Source organism: Aptenodytes forsteri, unplaced genomic scaffold, assembly GCF_000699145.1.
Source record: "Aptenodytes forsteri isolate BGI_AS27 unplaced genomic scaffold, ASM69914v1 Scaffold146, whole genome shotgun sequence".
Taxonomy (NCBI): Eukaryota; Metazoa; Chordata; class Aves; order Sphenisciformes; family Spheniscidae; genus Aptenodytes; species Aptenodytes forsteri.
In genome coordinates this window covers 1,264,396-1,273,396 of record NW_008795128.1, presented here as the reverse complement: position 1 = coordinate 1,273,396, position 9,001 = coordinate 1,264,396, and positions in this window count along the sequence as shown.

The following is a 9,001-nucleotide window of genomic DNA, read 5'->3' as shown; positions in this document are numbered from 1 at the left end:
GGAAGCTGAAAAGTCCTTGGCTAGTGTAAGCATTACCTAGCAACAACTAAAACATCGGTGTGTTATCAACATTGTTCTCATCCTAAATCCAAAACACAGCACTGTACCAGCTACTAGAAAGGAAATTAACTCTATCCCTGCGGAAACCAGGACAGGGTCCTGATTTGTGGAGATGCTTAGAGTCAGAGGGTAGTATCTTATTCTGATGACGAGTGATAGAAAGACCAGTGAGTAAGAGGTGGTGACATTTCTGCACATGCGCCAAGGCTGACATACTATCCATGAGTCCTATCACCTTTGTCCCTGATGACACCTGCCTACCACCATCCAATATTAACCTAGTCCTCATTTTAGATTGTCTTTGATATATCTCAGGTATTATAGGGATGCTCAGCTACAGCTACACAGCTTGAGAGATATATTGAACTGCTATTTTTTATTTTTGAGTAATAGTAGTTTTGGTGGTTTTTACTTTAGCAACCATAGGAGGTGATAGAAAGAAAGAGTGATCCCTGATTTAAAAAGGTTTGGAAAGGCTTTAAGCATCTTCCTCTGTGGAATCTAAAGATTATTGCAAAAAAGGACTATGGAGTTGCATTACTAGTTCTATAACAACGTTATGTCAGTCTTAATCACAAAGAGTAATAGTTAATGGAGAAGAAGGCTCTGAGTAATGAATAATTTCAGCCTTGCCTTGGACAGTATAGTATGGCGCTTATATATATATAGATTAAATAAGAGATTTTAACACTCACACCTTTTAATTCACAATTAAATATTCCAAAATGTATGGGAGGTTCTTGTGACAAACACTTCTTTTTCTTCTAATTTTCCTATTTCCTATCTTCCTTAGCTATCCAAGGATAAGTGCAGCTGGACATGAAGAATAGGGAAGAACAGTACATTTTCCCAGCCTATTTATGTACTGCAGAAAACTTTCCCATATAAAATTAAATAACAAAAATAATAGGCCCATAAAGGCTTTGTGAAAAACCACAAATCAGAAAAAAACAATCTGCTCTGGTATTATTGTTTTAAACCTGTGTGAAGTTCCTTCTAAAACTTGGAGAATTTTTAATTTCTTTTTCTGCATCACAATGCTACTTAAATGCCTGGGAGTTGAAATAAGGACTTTGTTCTTAGAACTGGCCATTGGTAACACACGGTCCGTGCCCAAAACCACAGGTTAAAATAATAGACTGGGGAAAAAACCTGTTACTATGCCTGTTTGACAGAAAAGAACAAATTTATCTGTCATCAGCCATGAACCCTGCAACAGAAACTGAACATAAATCTTATTGCTGTGATTCATTTTTCCAGACAGCTAAAGAAAGGAATAAACTTGCAAATAAAGGCCTGAAAATACTGAACTGTGTTACTTGAAGTAATCAGACTTCTTCTGAGGGAACTGCTAGAAAAACAAATTTCAGTATATCATCAAGGACTCTCTGAAATCAGAGTGTTTTTCCATTTAGAAATCAGGATCTTTCTGTGGGTGAGTGAAAGGAAAGGAAATGGAAAGGAAAATATTTGGGCAAATTAACGTTAGAGAATTTCTCAAACTACTTAATATAACTTTTTTTCCTTTATTCCTTTGGGACAGAGTTTAGTGCTCAAAGTTTCTTAAACATTTCAAAGTTGATTCTTTAATGGTTTGTTCTTTTCCCTTTTGTATACATTAACAGTACCACGGCTGTCAATTGGTACAAGGTATGGGGAGTAAGACATATTTCCAGTGCTGCCCAGCGTGTTACAAAGGTTATTGTTAAAAAGCCAACATTGATCCACTGTAACTGAACCTCAGATAATATTACCACTGAATCAATGGTTGACATTTTAGTGACAGCCATAAAACTCTAGCACACTGTTTGAGAAATATGTTGCTAACCCCCTGTTCTGGGCAAACTATATCTCAGACACTATAGCAGTTACCTTTAGGTAACAAAGATTTTTTTTTCATCTAATTACTGTACAGACCTTTAGAAGTATTAATGCTATATGGAAGGGTGGCACTAAGTTTTACCACTGCTCAGAACATCTCCAGTCCACCGAACTATGTTACCAAAAAAGATTTTTGGAAGGAAGAAAAACTTCATGCTTTAAGGAACCATGGCTGTTAAGGAAGTCTCCCATTACTGAGATTAGAACAAGATCTTCACAGTGAGCAAGTTGTCTCACAGCTATTTGGACTCACATAATTTATGGCAACAGTGTTGGAAACATCTAGGGATGGTAGGTACTGGGCATAAGAGACCTGAGTAAAGGAACCATGCTTCAAATCCAACACAGCAATTCTTTAATTCTTCTACCGTGGTTATATTTTAAAGGGAACTCACTGATTTTACAGACGTTAATAATCCTGGCATTTATAACCAGAACACCTAAAACAGGGTGATAAAATCTTATGTATCAGTGTATGTTTACAGATAAAGAGGTAAAGAGTCGTTAGTCAGATGAAGCAAAATGACCCTGCATTAGAACATGAGAGAGTAATTATTGCTGTTGGCAATAAGACTTGATAGTTCAGTGACCTGGTAAGGTACAAGAAATTATATATTCCAAGAGTTTATTAAAGAACTTAGATCCTTTCATAACATGTCAAGCTTAGCCACTGTTAGGTTCTAGTGACTGGGAAAATGAAGAAGCAAATCAAGAGTCTTTGTTATCCATTCAGTTGTACCTGCATAAGATTTCATTTCATTTATACCATCCCTTTATCACAGCAAGAAAACAAAGAAACAAACAAGCAAAAAATCCAACAAGAACCATGACATAATAAAAGAGTCACTCTGTAAGTATGTCATGTTTGCGATTGTGATAATCCTTCCAATTCAACCAGCAGTCTTAAAATACAACTACTATTTGCCAGAATAACAATTGCTTTTGGAATAAAAATCAAAGCTGCAGTAGGAAAGGCTGAAGCACTACAGAGTAGGAGAGTTTTGGTGTTAATGAGTGGCAGTGATCATTTTTCCTGTTTCCTATGGATGAATTTTCAGTTCTGGTAATTGAAATAATGATACTGTCTTTGTGTTCACCCAGTTAACATACCCCACAAGAGATGGGAACTTATATGATCATCTGCCTTGTTTTGTCAGAATGGATTGCAAGATATTCTTCAAGGCTCAACTATTATCTAGGCTAGAAAACAGAATGCAAAACATTTGTGTCTTTTTAGAAATCAACACTGGCACCCGCTGAGGGACAAAACTAAAATAAAAGTTTGAAATATAACATCTGAGTCTCCCTCTCCTTCTGAAACTACACTGTCTGATGAGATATGACACTAAAGTCTCCTAATATTGACTGAGGAGCAATTTCCAGTAACAGCAATAGATTCATCTTGGCAACATGTTATTCAATATTGAAACCAAACCCTTGGCTCTATCTGGAGGGAACTTTCTGCTGTTTTGGGAAATCAGCACCAGAGAGAGAGAGTCAGGGTTAAAGTGGGTGTATATGTGTTTAGCAGGCTGATCTGGATGTTCTGCCTTGTTAATTCTCCCATTGCTTCAACAGACTGGAACAGTTAGTCTCATGTGATGTGGAAAATCCCTGTGCACATAGCATCCACTAAATATAGAGAAAAACCGGACACAGTACTGCAAATGTGGTCTCACATGTGCTGAATAGAAGGGAGCAATCACTGCCCTCAAACTACAGTCTTGCTAACACTGCTTGGTTTGTGGCTAGCCTTCTTTGTCTAAGTCACTACTAACTCACACTCAACTTGTTCTTCACCAGGACCCCCCTGCCAATTTCTGTACAGCTGCTTTCTAGCAACTTGACATGTAGCCTGTCTTGTTGCTTGGGGTTATTACATCTGAGGTACAAGACACTGCATTTGCCCTTTTTGAACTTCCTACAGCTCCTGTAAGCCCATGTCTCCAGTCAGTTGAGGTCTTTGAATAGCAGTCATACACTCCAGTGTATCAACAGCTGTCCACAATTCAAGGACTTGCTGAAGGTACATCCATCTCATCATCAAGATGAGTAAAAAAGATGATAAACACTATCAGCTCCAGTACTGACCCCTGAGGAATGCCAATAGTAATGAGCTACCAGCTGGTAGGGGAAGTAGCTGACATAACAAGCGGAGAATCAATCCATAATTCCTTGTAAAACTTGTGGATTGTGCCAATAGAAATCTCTTGAAGTTCAGCAAGGAAAAGTGCAAAATTCTGTATTCAGGGTAACCCCTTGTATCACTGTGGGCTGGGAACCAACTGGCTGAATAGCAGCCCTGCTGAAAAGAGCCTGGGTCTGACGGTAGACGTAAGGTTAAATATCAACCAACACAGCAGTCTCACTGTGAGTAAAGGAAAGCACATACTAGACTATAGGTGATGAGTGGACTATAGGGGATTAGGGGGCTATAGGGGACCATTAGGGACTATATGCCCATAATATATAGGGACAGCGTGGCAGGCAGACCAGGGGAAAGTATTAGCCCCCTCCACCCAACATTGGTGATGCCACACCTGAAATACTGTGGCTAGTTTTGGCCCTCCACTTCAGGAGGGATGTGGAGATACTGAAGGGGTTCCAGTGGAAGGCTGAGAAGATGACCAGGGGCCTAGAGCACATAACTTATGAGGAAAGGTTGAGAAAACTGGGTTTATTTAGTCTGATGAAGAGGAAGCTAAGGGACAACCTAATAGCAACCTGTAACTATTTGTACAGCAGTTACAAAGATAATAAAGCCCAACTCTTCTCATTAAAACCAGTATAAAAAGGGGCAAAAGCCACCAACTGTGTCTTGGTTCAGGCTGGACATTGGGGGAAAAAGTCACCAGGAAGCTGGATTGCATTAGGAGAAATAACCCAGAGAGATTGTGGAATCTCCATCCTTGAGATTTTTAAGACCCTGCTGGACAAAGCCATGGCTAACCTGATCTAGTGTTGAAAATAATCCTGCGTTACGTGGGTAGTTGGACTATATAACCTCTCAGAGGTCACTTCCAAACAGAATTTCTACAAGTCTTTCATTTTCATAACACTATAATTATGATAGTGTAGTTTCCTTCTTAGTGTTCATTACTATAAAATTGGCAAAATGTAGTGTTCTAATGGGACTTTCTTGATCACACAGTAGTCTTGGAAATTTGCAAGGCCAGGCCAACCTTCAGGGAATTCTAAAAATGGAAGAGGCAATATCTGCTATTTAGGAACATAAGAAAAATGCAGACTTCTTTGCTCATCAAATCTAATCCTTGTTATCATAGGCAACCATGTAATGACTATACTTGACAGATTTGCTGCCTTTATTAAGTGAAGATGCTGTCTACACTGAAATTCTCACAGGTACAATATTGAGGTTTTCAGGATCACTGAGATGGGAGCACAGTTCATAGAAAGTAATACCCTGTTCTTAAGACTCTGCCTGCCTCCTAAATCTGATGGATTTGCTTTCTATTCCTGCATAGATAGAAAGCATTCTAATTAAAGACGTGTGGGATAACTGCATTTGTTTAATTCATAGTGACTTTAGTTTCACAAAGGTTTCCCCTGTTTGTTCCAGGGAAACAGGTTCCTTCTGCAGATATTCAGTGGTTACTTGCTCCTTCTTTGCTTTCCAAAGAGACGTTTCAGTGTCTTGTAAAGCCATTAATTCTTCCAAAGTCTCCAGGCATTTCTAAAAACCAAAGTCTTATAGGTGAATGTCTTACACCGGGGCTCAACATAAACACTATACCCAGATTCAAAAGAGACTCACAATTTAGGAGAATACAGATCTTAGTCCTGATTTGACCTTCACAAATGACTTTTTCATTTTAGTATTCAACAGCAACAGAACCCCTGTGCTGAATACCATTTACTGGTATTTAAATTTCCAAGGCAAATGATGAGAATTTGAATCTGGTTTCCAGATAGGAGTGCATTTGTTTGCCTTATTATTCCAGATACAGCTTAGCTAGCTGCCTTCAAAAACATAGTCATGCAGGATTACTACTTTGTAAAAAAGATATTGAGAGTCAAAACCCATTATGATCCTTAGGTGTGAGGGGACCATTTAAATTCTACAGTTTTCATTTGAGGTTCAGTGTTGTGATATCTCATTTTATACGAAAATCTAGTGACTTAGTTAAATGACTTAGTGCTACAAAGTATGTCAACATAAAAAGTTCAGCTGTACACAAATATAGCAGGCTTTTTACTGCAGGGACCAAAGAGTCTATGATATTTACCAGACAGCAATCCAACAATTCCAGTTCTTTATTTAAATGAAAACAGAAATACAACTTAAAAATTGAATTTTGTATGACACTTAGATTTTCCAGGGAGAGATACAGTGGGAAAATAGAAAGACAAAAAAGATTATTTTGCTAATAGTTACACAGCCAGGCAGTATTGCCTGTCATAGGAACACACCAGGTTTACATACTTGGTTTAAGCTTAAAATAAAACAGGAAGAGAGGGAAGCATTTTTACAAAATAAAGTAAAAATAATATGCAGTTCTCCCTCTAATCCCTTGATGTGCACTTACCGCCAAAACCTGTGAAAATACATGAGAAAGAAAATCTAACAGAACAATTTAGGCAAAGAATCTCAAGAGGGTGACTAGTCACCTCTGTCGCTGTGCTTCTGTCCCTCAGGTATTGCTACAGATAGGTGATAAGTAACTAGAATACAAGGCTAATAAAACCTGTGTTATTTACTCTGTAATGCAGTTGTTCTTTCCAGGGCATGTTTTCTTAGAAGATTGATTAGTCTATTTATTGCGCAAGCTTGAAAAATGCAAAATGATTAGACACAGCAATTTTTTGAATCCTGTTCTTTACATCAACAGTGGCACGGTCCTCTTGGTGTTGCCTATACTAGTATGAAAGGTAAAGTTCAGTCACCAGCATGGAAGAAATATCTTGAAGGGCAATTTGATTGCATTATAATGAGGGCTGGGAAAAAAGTAAAGCTTTCTACCTTCACAGTGACTCACGAAGTTTACAAAGAAAGTTCTACACTAGGCAAAAAGGCTGCTTAACGCACAGAATATTGCTAGGTAGATCAACTACAACTCCCCTTGGGTCCCAGCCTGCTCAAACTGAAGAGAGTGGCAAAACTCTGATTAACTTCATAGTATTTCAGCATGAGCTCACACAGATCCAAAAAACTGCTGACACTGTACCTGTGTGACTGCTGTGTAGTGAGTGCCATTGGCAATACGCAGGAAATGTGTAAACTGTGTATCTGAGATTGGAATTTCTCTGAAGTAGCTACTTAAAATACTTGGACTACCTTCTTAAATTTTGCTCAATTTAATTTTCACAGGTGCAGGAGTACTTATGCTGACTCAATCTGGAGTTGCGTTTTCCCCTCACACCTAAGGATCATAATGGGTTTTGACTCTCAATATCTTTTTTACAAAGTAGTAATCCTGCATGACTATGTTTTGAAGGCAGCTAGCTAAGCTGTATCTGGAATAATAAGGCAAACAAATGCACTCCTATCTGGAAACCAGATTCAAATTCTCATCATTTGCCTTGGAAATCCTACCAACTCTGGTGATTTTAGACTTTACTCAGCAGTTGGTAAACAGAGAGATAACTAAAGTGCTTTTCATCCCCTTATTTTCCTCTTTGGGCTGACTGGGAAACGAATGCTTAAAAATGTCGTAAGGACAATCTGCTTTCCAGACCTGTCACTCCTCTCGAGCCAGAACTTTGAACTAGTAAACTTCTTGCAACACTATTAGCAATACCTATGCAAGCAGAGTCTAGAAGCAAACCATCAGGTGATACTTAAAATGCAACTGCTAAATTAATGGAATGTAACTTAGTTTCTGTTTGGAAAATATACTACTTGCATTTTCACTGTTATGTTTTCTACCTAAAACATAGGTATGGAGTAAATAAAAAATTAATCCTCTTCTCATTCTTGGAAGACAGAGCTACAGAAGTTGTGACCTGTACTGTGCCTTAAAAATTATGACTATTGCTTACCTCTAAGCGTCTATTCCAAGCAGCAGAAATACTATGGTTGGGCTAGGGAAAGAGAAGGGACTTGATGAAAGCAAAGTGGGCTAGGTCCTGGAGTATTAATTTTGCTTTAAAAGCATGAAGATGTCTTACAGTAGACAATAGCATAGTCTGTCACTCTCTAGTGCCTCTTTCCAGCTCCATTCAGTTTAATAGGCCTTGCTGATCAAAATATTCCCGTAATGATACAGAGAGAGAAACAGGAGGAAGTGCCATGACATGGCTGAGTCTGATCCCACCAGGGGTTTTGAAGAGAGAGACCAATGCCTTAGGTGAGCTGACACAGCACAGAAATGGAGCTTTAATAATTTCTGATGGCTCAAGGTTCGGAGTTGATCTCAGTTAACAATGGTGAAGATAGCAGTACTAAAGTCCTGTGTCCTGTCCCCGTTCATTTATATAACACCAGAATAGAAATACACTGGCATTGTAATGCATATCCTGCTCAAAGGACCCACGTGTTTGACATCCACTTCTGTGAGCCTTTTAGAGGGCAGGAGCACAGACTACTGCTTAGCACACAAGTAGGATAAGGAGCTCCATGCATGCTTTCAGCTCTGCCACTCCCTTTTTACATTCTCTGACCTTGGACAAATCATTTTAACTTTCTCTGCTGATGTTTAACTTTTCACAGGTACAGTGAGAACCTTGTAAAAACACAGCTACAGTTAAGTGTACAGCATTCTTTTTCTTCATGAAAAAAATTCAAAACTTCATTTCAGCTATGGATAATAAAGACAATTTCTGACAGTAAAACAAGCAAAATCCCTTGAAAGTACAGTTTGATAGGAATTTACATCTTGCTTGATGATTCATTTGAGAAATGAAAGCTTTTTTTTATTATAGGAAAAAATGAATCTAAAAGATAAAACTACTGAAAAATAAACCCAAAAAGCCTCAGTCCATGGCTTCCTCTTCTTGAGCTCTAGAAAATAAAATATTCTGAACACTCCTTTTATCAGGGCCTCTTAAATGGAATAATTTAAGGGAAAAACAAACAGCAATTGTATGATTGTAAAGAGAA